Source organism: Gnatocerus cornutus, chromosome 8, assembly GCF_029298725.1.
Source record: "Gnatocerus cornutus isolate USDA-ARS CGAHR chromosome 8, icGnaCorn1.1, whole genome shotgun sequence".
NCBI classification, from domain to species: Eukaryota; Metazoa; Arthropoda; class Insecta; order Coleoptera; family Tenebrionidae; genus Gnatocerus; species Gnatocerus cornutus.
This window is the reverse complement of record NC_142240.1, coordinates 10,376,442-10,388,444: the sequence shown is the minus strand read 5'-3', so window position 1 is coordinate 10,388,444 and position 12,003 is coordinate 10,376,442. Positions and strand designations below refer to the sequence as shown.

The window sequence follows — 12,003 nt, the reverse complement described above, 5'->3', positions numbered from 1 at the left end:
TTTCCTAGAAATTGCAAACTCATTATTAAATTACTTTTCTGGAGTTTTCAGCTCTATAAAAGGCAGAAAAGAGAAATCTTATAAGTATCTACCAAATTAAGAAATATGCATAATATAAGTTAATTCTGTTATTTCTAAATAAGATTTTTGAATATTCCTAGATTGCAAATTCATACAAATCTTTAATTTTTAATTAAATGCCGACTGTTTTAAACTGATGAAAGAGTCAAATATTCCATTTATTTCCAAATAAAATAACTGAATTTTCCTACAGGCTGAAAGTTTCTTAAAATATTCAGTTTTTCTTTAGTTTTCATCTTTATAAAACCAAGGGCAAAGAAAAATATTCAACGAATTAAGGAAAATCCAAATTTTTTAATCTATGTTAATGAAGAGCTTGTGGTTCGAATCAACTCTCCTATTTTCAAATAAAATTTCTGAACTTTCCTTCAGACTGAAAATTCATGAAAACATTTTTTTTCTTTGACTTCATTTGTATAAAAACAAGGGGCAAGAAATTTTCCAAATATTTGACAAGTTAAAGAAAATCCCATTTTTTTAAACCGATGAAACAGCTTGTCGTCCGACTCAATTCTGCTAGTTTAAAAAAAAACCTGAATTTTTTTATAGGCAGAAAATTCATGAAAACATTTCATTTTTCTTACGTTTTTGTCGGTATAAAAGCAAGGGGCAAAAAATTATCCAAATATCGGACGAATTAAGGAAAATCCGAATTTTTTAAATTGATAAAACCCTAGTAGCACCAAAGTCGGAAATGTATAGGAACCATATTGATTCAATATAGGATTGTCGACGTAAATACTATATTGGCAAACAATATCGGAGCTATGTTGGGTTTTTATCGGCCAGTCAATATTAGTTAGTCGATATTTTTCCAATATAGTTTGAATATTGTGTGCCAATATAGTTTTTATTGTATTTTGCGATTGGTAAAAAAACTTGACAGTCAATGTTAGTAGAACTGACATTTAGTTTCCCTCTAGGACACAGGAAGCAAGAATAATAAGAAAAAAAAGAGAAAATGAAATAGATAATATGACAAAAAAAAAGAACGTCATAGAATAAAGGAAATTTCAATAGAAAAATTAACAGTGACTTTGAAAAATAATGAGATTATGTACTAAGATTTAAAACAAACTATAAACTCCTTGAATTTGTTATTTATTCATTGTTATTCAATATTACGTTCGTTCAAGGCAATAGGGCGCCAACGGATAATTTTTTGTTCGCTCAAGAAAAAGGTGGTGATTAGCAATTTGAAAATTACGTATTAATCTCTTTATTGAAATCAATTGTGTTTCGACTTTTCAAGAAGAGAGTCGTTTTGATTGTGTGTGTGCTGTTCTGAGAAAAATTTTTGCAAGGTAGGTTGTAAAAATTCGTTACTTTCGTAATTTTAGTGCTACAGCTATGAAATTTAGGGAAATTGCTAGTTTTCAATCGTTTATTAACTCTGCCAAATTGAAACATTGTAGCTCGAAAGACACAAGTTTTAGAAATTTTTATTTTTAAGGTGAACCCGAAAATTTTATAAGAAATCTCCCTTAAAATTCGCAATTTTAATAATTTTAGTGCAACAGCTATGAAATTTAGGGAAATTACTAAACAGTTTTCTTCGAATTTTTGTCTGTCTAAAACAAATGAGCGAGCAACTTTCAAAATATTTCAATTAAGAAAAATTCGCGTCTGCTACCCGTTGAAAAATTGTGGATGCGTCAAACGTGTTTGTGTAATTCTGTAAACCGGGAAGAAAAACATCTTGCTAAACCTTGTAGGAATAAAAACAGCAAAAACAGAGCACTGGGACCTACTTTGGATCCAATTAACATTTTTAGTTCTATTTTTGTTTCCGCTAAAACTACTCAATTATTTACTCCAATTCGCACTCGTTCCCGTAGGACATGTCAGAACGAATCTGGAAGGTAATTGGAAAGTCGATACTAAGTCTTCGCCCGCATCATCTTAAGCTGAAGAGACGTGTAGCTGATTATAGGATCAGCGCACCTACGACAACAAAACGTCATTGAGAATGGCACCCTAAGCAAATGGCTTGCGGTTAGTTGCTTAGTTGATTCCAGTGATTATAAGGGTGCAAAGGGCAGTCTCTGCTAGTTCTAAGAGCAAAACTGTTTTTGGTGTTATTTCGAAACGAATTGGAGTGTTATTCTTAGAAATTTGACAGTTCGAGTGATAACGGATTTATTATTAACCCTGGAATTAATAATTCAGCGGCGAATTTGCGGTTAATAAATAACGAAATCAATAGAGAAACTCAACACTGATGGACGAGGAATTAATATCAGTGCGTTTTTCACGAGGGGAGGTTGTCATGTGGTTAAATAAAATTAGGAAAAGGGTCCATGTTAAATAATTTTAGTGGAATTGGTTGGAATCCATGCGACAAGTGTCGGTACCGCCTCCAGTCATTCCTCTTTTTTGTATTTGTGGAAAAGCTAATAAAGTGTCGCGATGGAACAGGTGTTATCGGTATGTTTGTACAGCAATTATGCTATTTTTGTCACGTAGGAATAGACAACACCATTGTTGATTTTCACCTATTTTTATTTTAGCTGGAGCAAATACGCTCGACCCAATTCCGCGCCACTCCAATACCTACAAAATACAATAAATTTGTCGCTTCTAAAGGTCACGTTATTAAACTAAACTTTCTTATTTTTCAACTGGTTGTTTACACGTGGTTCTTTTTTCTTATTTTTATGCCCGCTCCAATAAACCCAAAGTTATGTGAATGTGCTACTTACAACTTGCACGAGATAAAATCGCCTGCATGGGTGGAATCCTTCTTTTGGCAGGTGCCATTATGATAATGCCATGACAAACGTTATTAAATTTAAAGGTAGTTTCGCATGCGATTCCTAGGCCTCGGCTTTATGACGTGAGGGACAGACCTCGTGAAATATGGTCGTTTTGCTTGAGAAAAACACATAATATGGGTTTATGTGGAACGCGTAGGCGATCGGCAAGGTGTATGTCGGGGCTCAACGGTGGGATTTATTGTGTTTTACGATCCGCCATAAAATAGACACCTCCGGATCCTCCTAATTCCGATGCCGTTTCTTCAGCGGACACGAAACAACTTTAATTACGTCGAGGCGCACAGGCCAAGTAGAGCAGCTGGTGAATAGACGTTGCACAATTTTTGTAATTTTCCCCGAAGACCACATTATATTTTCCGAGGAAAATAAAAAAGCAATGAAATGCAAGCACCACCCGCGATTTTACTTGAAACATAAACAAAACATTTCCGGGCCCTGTTGCAATTGCTGAATAATTAACATAGCATTGCTGGTTCGGATGTGGATAAAAACCGTCCAGATAAATATTTACGCGATCTTTGAAAATACAGCAAGCGTGAATCCATGCAATTTGCAGCAGAATTAAATTTTTTGTGATTTAGCTTTGATCGTTAATTTTTCCTGTGACGATGATTTTCCTAAAATAAATACTTCCGTAAGGGCAAGTTGCATTTTTAATGATCGTTAAAGAGTTGCCGATGCCGGGAAGCTTTCATTGAAAATTTAATCGTTTAATCGAATCGGCCCGGCTAAAAACAGTTTGAATCCGCAATCCGACAAGGGTAGTTTGAGCCTCGCCATAGTTAATCGAATTCGAGTTCTAATTCACGGAATGGGACTTGGAGTTGGTGATTGCTTCTTGAGCATTTGGTGCCTTTCCGTAATGTCGCCCATACAAGTTCGATCTTTTATTGGATAATTAACTGTTTGGTGGCGATCCGGTCGACTAATGGAGTGTGTAAATATTTAATCACAGACATGGAATTAATTCGAATGAAAAAGTTGTCAACGTAAAACGGGTCAGAATTTGTTGTCGGCTTGTAATGGAGAGCGCGCGCAGCACAAAAACCCTCACAATGGAAGCTTAATTCTCTCGGAGGACAAAAAATGGACCGATTATTCCGCGAAGGTTGAACAAAAGTGTATGAAAGATAATTAATTCAATCCGACAAACAAATCTACAAGACGTTACATTGAATTGAATTCCGTTCCATAACAAACTTCCCGAGGGGACAAGTTAATTATTAGGAAACGAAATAGGACTCCAAAATTAAGACATTTGACATCCTTGAGGACTACAATGAATTATTACGGTCTTAATTAATTAAATACTCAACAAACACGCGAGCCGAGGCCCGTTTTACACCGCAGAAACTAGAAATGCGCAGTTACCCGATCATTTACATTGCATTCGCATACGCCGAGGTCGGAATACGATGCTAATATAATTGCGACAAGACACGACACTCGCTGGGACCAAATTTACATACAAAAAGTTATGGAAGTTGTGCTCGGGATTTTTTCTTAAGCTCTTTACATCGTTGTTTAGCGGCATTATTTTGTTCCTCGCGATATTATTACACTCCTCAGAAATGGTGGATGCGCCAATCGAAAAAATTCGTTCTAAATTTAACGACTCATCCTATAAAAATGCAGATGAAATGGCCGCTGCTGGTTGCAACTAAAGAAAAATCAGTCGAGTTAAATTTGTATATCGTCAAGTGGGAGCCATGTTGAATTCCTCCATTAACGTTCGGAACAAGCAAAAGCGATTGGCTCGTATCGTTTAAAACTTCGCTTAAAGGCTCATTATATTATAATGTCGGTGTTGATGCGTTCGGCGCTCCCTCTAGCAATGTTTTCCTTTTCGGGTTCGAGCATATAAAATTTTATGTTATTGAGATGTGTCAGAAATGGGTATCGTTTTCTGGCTTGTAAATGTTAATGAATGAAAAACAGCTGGGATTTGCCACTTTCTCGTTCTCTCATTCGTCATAAACCCGTTTCCATTAACGCGTAAAAACTAGTGTTTCTTTGACGACGGACGATAATGGAAATAAACAGTCCGGGTCCATCGTCGCAGGATTAGTTGCGGGATTTGGAAGTGAAAATTCGCTTTGCGGCCTCGCCTCAGCTAGCAAATCGCAGTTTGCAGTAGTTTATGTCGGGACTGCACCAGCTCTCAATCCTATTAAGCCGGGTTCTGGTGATAACGGGTCAGCAATCCGGGTTGTTCTGTCCCATTAGACCCGCTGCGGGTCCATTACAGCGTCACAGACACACACACATGTACACTTCTCTCGCCCCCAGTCATCTCTCTCAATTGAATTTGAGCAGAGGCGGCCACACAGCCCGACAATCCGCAAATCGAATCAACCCCAGAATATTTTGATGGAAGGCATGAGCCTCTTCCACTGGTTTAATGCGTGAAAGACAGTTTTTAATCAACAAGGAGGTCGTTTTTTAAATCGTTAAATCAGATTAGGAGAATCTCAGCTTACGTGGGTACAAAGGCTTTATCCATTAAGAGAGAGGGTTGTTTCAATCAAGGCAGTACAGAAGGGTCAAATTACTGAGTAATGGTTCTCTAGAATTTTCGTCCTTTTATTAAAAATGTCGGACAATTTCATTGCTCGTCGGCCCTCAACAATGTCCAATAACCGTTTCAAGTACCCTCTCGTCCTGTATTATGAGGCAGCGGATATCACTTTTTTCGTGCCTGAAAAAACTACCAATAATTGTTGAAGGCGAAACCTCGAAGTGTCCGCTTGGTGAATGTTTTCCGGTTTTTCCCTCTAGTGGAGCAAAAACGAGCAATTCTGAATATCTCGTATAAAAAGTCCGGCAATGATAGCGAGAGTGGCCTTGTATCGTCCCGAGAACCGATAAGAGATAATAAAGTAGGGTTTAGGTACGCCCCTGACAATATATCATTAATATTGATTATGTTAAACAGCTCATCCATTTGCTTGAACGTAACCGCCAAAGAAAAGAAGTAAAAACTCCGCGAATGAAGCGAGTTCGTTCCCCTAACTATTGCTGCTTACTCCGTCCGGATTAAGCGTGTTAAAGGATATATAGGATGATATTCTCATCGTCTTGAAGCAAAAACTTGAATAATGTTGAGAGAGTTGCCATTAAGTAATCGGATTGCTGCTGGATGTATGCAGGAGGCATTTAAAGCATCGCATCAGTGGAAGGTATAGTATCAGAATGTATTATGTCGGAGCGACAGCCATGTACGATGGATGTGGGTGGTTAATGATTCGCGTCAGGACGAAAGGGGTTTCCTACAGGACCTAGAATGCTTTATCATGTTTATTGGCAATTAAAGCGGGACTGATGTACGTATCCGCAACCTGAATTGCGTTCGTTACATGGAATGAAGCATTCGGATTCACTCTCTCACTCCGGTGGCGGTAGCGGCGGCGGCGTCCCCCGCTCAAAAATGTCGCAAGATTTAGCCTCGACGCTCTTTTATCGGAGCCGAGATTGCCGGGCTGTGTGCCGTCGCTGATTTAAGTTTATGTGGGATTTTATAGGGGAGAACGCACAGCCAGGGACGGATGGACAATCGGCAATTCATTTTTGTTATTTGCACGGAACGCGGTTAATTAACAGAAATCAAAGAGTGGCGTTAAATTGTGTTTGGAGATGACTACTCATGTTTGTCAGACGTTTTGAACGAAACTTATCCAATTACTGGCACGCAAAGACAGATAATGACGACAGAGCAAACAAATCGGGTGAACGTAAATAAGCGGTGAATTTTATTAAAAATGTGCCAAAGTGGTTGTCCGAAATCTTGGTGATAAATCAATATCGCGAGTTCTAATAAAACCCTTCAGAGGCATTAGTATCATCTTTTCGCAGTCTCCTCTCGGATATATCGCATCGGAGTTGGTGAGAACGTATGAATTTACCGCCCCCAAGAGACGTCGGAAAGCTCATATATAATCAATAGGAGATACTGGATGTCTGGCGGTAGCAGAGAAGGCAAGTAAATCATTACCGTGCAGCGCGGCTGTAATAGTTAAACGATATTGACTTCTCGATGCTGGGGTGATTTGTAAGGCCGCCAGATAATGGTGTGCGCGCCCTCCCGGATTTTCATCAACCTTGAGGAACAATGGGGGTGAATAATCGCACCATCAAGCAGCAGGCGGCCGTTCTGACTGGGTAACTCGTGCAGGTAAGTGTGTCCGGGAGAGCCGCCACTTTGCAAGCTCGAGTTAAACAACCCCTATTCAGTCTTACCCTTACAAAGGGCTTTGTTCGTGGCGCGTTCTTGCAGATCGGGAGCGTTCGGACCCGTGATTACGAGAATTCGGATAACGGCATTGCTTCCTATTATATTCAATTCATATTCCGTCCTAATGTATTGTATAATCCTGCCCGAAGCAGACTGCTCTAATCCCCGCAGCCTCATCAGTTTCCCATCTCCTCCGGCATTATCACTACCCAATCCCGCCGCTAATTACCGGGAACTTCTCAACTCAGATCCAGCTCTGATCGCTGTTTAGTGTTTGTTGTTCAGTTTGTTGTTTGCCGAATACACTCTTTGTCTTGATTCGACTTCTCGGATTCGCCACCTTTATTGCCGGTGGTAAAACGTGCAAAAGTACACGGAACGTGTTTACCCGGAGCCGCCCTGTTTAACAAATATCTCCCTATAAACCGCCTGCGATATCGACGTTTAAACACATACAATCTACCGAATAACCGGCAATTTTTACGTTTACGAGCCGCGAACTGCCGGCAATTTCTGGTGGTATCAACCAATCCGGGTCATTTCATCCTGAAGCGTCGTCTACCCCGCGATCAATACGACTGCACAGCGCAACTCGCGACCAAGAGCCATGCATCATCAGAAACAACAACTTTCGGATGGATAAGCGATAACTGACCGACATTCCCGATTTCGAACACCAAACTTCTCTGCGCTGACCACAAACTCCTACAATTATCAACCGGCACAACGCCGCATTTTTCAACCAAAATACCACAACACCAACTTTAAATTAAGTTTGACATGTTTAGAATTCGGGAGTTCAAAAACCCATTCAACTGACAAACATTTCTCAAATGCCGAATTTTATACAATACTTTGTTATTTTGGATCTACCAGCGAACGTCGACTACAAATTGGAAAAAATTTCTAAATAATTATTTGTTTGCCAAGCACTTCAATTTGGTGATGTTGGTGAAATGCGAAAAAAATATGTCAAATTAAAAACAATTTATTCGTTATTACGTTCATTTTGCAGAAGGTAATTCAAACCTACATCACGTTGGGTCTAGCTGGAAAAATGTAAATATCAAAAACATACAAAAATTAAAGGGACTAATGAATGCTGAGTGGTGTCAAATTGCAAAAAAAAATTGTGATTTTTTTAATCCAATATATAGAACTATACCTCCGAAATTAGGAAAAATAGGAACATACGATTTGAGTTATTGTCACTCCCAGATCCTATATGATAATAATCTTATCTCGAGTTTAAAAATTTAATTTTTTTTATTACAATGCAAAGAGCTAAAAATTTTATTTTTTCTTTTTTGCCTCCAGCATCTAAAACATTTGACCTATCCATATCAAATTTGGTGCGTCTATAGATTTTGACCTGTTCTTTCGATTGAAATACAATACAAGCAGATTTGACACCTTTTAGTGCAGAGAAAAACTCTTGAATTTAATCTTTAAATTTTATTCCCAAAATCTGTTGATGCGAATATCTTCTTTATTTATTGGGCAAATTTATTACATTTTTTCCTTATTTTGAGCAGAATTTTATGTAGAATTCAAATCTGTTCTAAAAAAATTTCTAATGAAATTGAGATTTCGGGCTAAAGTCAAACTGCAGAAAAGTGTGAATTTTATTAAAACCGGCCGTGTTGAATTCTTTCTAGAGAACTAAATAGAACATAAACAAACGCTTTGCGCATTGTTTATCTCAAATCCTAAATGATAATAATATCGCGAGTTAAAAAATAAAAAAAAGTCTGATGCAAAGGGTTAAAAAATGTCAATTTGTGTTTTTTTGCCTCCAACTTCTATAATGCCTGAGTTATAGATTCCAAACTTGGTCCATCTTTAGACTTTGAGCTGCTTTTTCAACTAATAAATAATACAAATCGATGTGACAACGTTATAATGCCGAGAAAAATTCTTGAAAATGATCTGTAAATGTTATTAACAAAATTTATCCAAAATGCACTAATAAAGTAGTGCTTTATTTACAAATTTTAGACAAATAAAGTACTCTTTTATTCTCTAAACATTTTAAAGAAAATTAAACTACATTTCCATGACAACAATGCAAGCATGGCTTTCTAAACGCTAAAAATTTGTTACTGCTGTCATTTCTGTCAATTCTTTTAATGCCTTAATTGCAATCAGCAGAGGCTTTGGATAAAATCTAGCATTATATTCCAAAAATACTCCAAAAATCTTATTCCTTCGATCTACGATTTCGAGAATAACTGATTTTTGTCGTGAATAATTTGCGTCCTTACACTCTTTATATAATAAATATCTATTATTGATGCGAATATTTATTTGTTTGTAAGGCGAATTCTAATTTGCCCTTATTTTAGGCAAAATGTAGAATCCAAATCTGTTCTTAAAAATCCCCTATTTCGAGGTACTGTGAAATTAAAAAAAAGTGTAAAAGAAAATAGAATAGAGAAATAGAATATGGGTTATTCTGTTGGTTCCCCCAAAAATAAAAATGTCGATCAGTCGTCGTCAATAAAAAAAATTGATGTGTTGTAAAAACTAAATACCATGTATAATGCCATTAATTTATTACATGTAACCTGTTTAAAAATACTTCAATAAAATTCGACGTTTTAATGTGAAATTTACAGTGCTCTTGGTTTTATGTGTTATATATACCTAAATAAAACCACAACTAATTATAACAAATGCCAGGAAAATCACCCTCATTGTTATGTCTGCGTCACATTAAATTAAACAGCGCTATAAAATTAGGTCTGAAGAGCGAAATATGCATATGTATGGATAATTTGCATATCGAGCATCTATATGAATCTATTAAAATACTCAAATCACGACAATTAAAACTTGCTGACAGTTGGTTTCCCCCAGTTTCACTTTTAATAAAAACCACATTTATAATGAATAGAAGTTTCACTTTAAACATTGATTGATTTTTTTCAGAAGTTTCTATCCGAGTAGCAATTAATTTCTGACTAAATACACAATCCGGTGGATTTGTCTCGTTATTTCTGTCCTGTTCGTCGATCATTTTGCATTTTTAACTTGATTGCATAGTGTCCCACCGGAGCTCTATTACAATTGGTCCGAAAAAAATTGGTGTCACTGCTAAAATCGATGTCAATTTGTTTTTTAGTGACATATCCTGACTAAAACTTTTTCCGAGCTTGGATTCCGCCTCATCTGGTATGCCAAGCTGGTGGCGTAGCGCAGAAATCGAATTCTCTTTCGATGTGATTGTTGGTAACACTTGCTTCCGCAGTTCTGCAGCAATAAAGCTCGAGTAAAAGTTACACCGCAACCCTGGGAAAATCTATGGGAGCGTGGAGAGAAGCTAAGAAGCATGCTGTACTCCATTCACTAAACATCCGTAGTGTCAAACTTAAATTAGGTTGTCGTCCTGACGAAAATTTATCTGTTTTATGTTGTTGGCCTGATATTCAATTGTGTTTTACTGCGCGGAAGTTTTGTGTTTGAATATTACATTGTTTTGACACTATGAATTAAAAATAGCGTTCGATCGTGGGGGAATATCAAAAACAGGCGCTGTCCTGTGGGCAAGTATTCAAATAATTTTCCCTGAAAGCATGCAGAATTCAGCGGCAGTTTTGTAAACTTTTACATTAAAAATTTATGATGAGATCCTCCATTATTGCACTTGAAGCGGTGGCCTTTGATGCCTTTTACTAAACCTACTACGGATAGCAGCTGCTTTTTAAAAAGCATTTAATCCCACGCCCCGAATAAAACTAAATTTACGCCAAAGCGCCCGGTTTTGATTGAATGATTATTGTTTTTTTACGTCAGAGCTCTATTTAGTCACGTTTAAATTAGTACCAGTTGTTTCGTTTTAAATACATGTCGCTGCGATTTTATGCAGAGTTTTCAAAAATCAAAGAGAAAACTGGCGGTTTTGCGCTCAATTAAAATGTTTAAACTGAATTGAAAGAGCCAAGCTTTGATAGCAGGAAAAAAAGTGTGTATTTTGAGTAACATTTCCGTTTGTTCGTAAACGAGGCCCTGAAATTGACTGGTCCATATTTCAGTTAGCGCGTAAATTGCTCCATCTTTTACGTTTTCGGAGAGCTCCAGTGAAAGATGGCAAATTCTCAAGTGGTGCTTGTACTCTGGATAAGCAGCCGAGAAGAAGATAATCCTCATTAAACTATCATCATACTCTGAATAAGAACTTTAATAAAAAAAATGTCAGTAATAAACAAGAAAACTTTCCTGTCCACAATGTCTACCTCCACCATTTAAGTCGATCAAACTCGAAACTCCCCCTAATTACCTTCCGTTATCTCCGGCGCCGTCGTCCAGGTGCTCGTTAGCCCTCCAAACTTAATTGAGCATGAAGTAAAGTGAAGAATGGCTCATATAATGCAAGTTTCGTTGTCGTCGCCTTTGAAGTTTCGTAACGTTTCCCTCCAAGTTTAATTCAAAACAGAATTATAAATCACGAGTGGTGAAACTTTTTTTTCCTCGACAAATTCTCGCCTCTACACGAATGCGGTCGTGACATATTTAAGTATTTTTAATTAGGAGTTCTTGTCGTTCTCCCCTGCAAGTTATTATTCCGACCCACGGTCGTAATGAAGGAAATTATGAAAGTTTCGCGCGCGCCGTCGGGAAGGAAGCGGCAGTTATTTTTCGTGTTGCGGCACCACTTTGATACATGGACTTTAATTAGAACCGCGCCGGAAAAGATCCCACCGTTTCGAAGGTGCGACTCCGTGTCGGAGGTAATTTCAATTAGGAGGAGAGGTAAGCGAAAGGATTAAAAACACAGTGCAATTAGACGGACGAAGGAGATATTTCCCTCTGAAACTTGTTTGAATTACATGGCGTGCAAAGTGGATTTCGATAGTTTACCCAGTCTCGGTTAATATTCTAAATTCCTCCCTAAAATGTGGCCGTTATTTGACG

At 37.6% G+C, this 12,003-nt stretch overlaps 1 protein-coding gene across 1 annotated transcript in view; it reads right to left on the bottom strand.

The window, feature by feature from the left end:
• Positions 1 to 12,003, bottom strand: part of Tmtc2 (Transmembrane O-mannosyltransferase targeting cadherins 2) — a 41,445-nt gene that overhangs the window by 14,094 nt on the left and 15,348 nt on the right. The gene's annotated exons all lie outside the window — the stretch shown is intronic.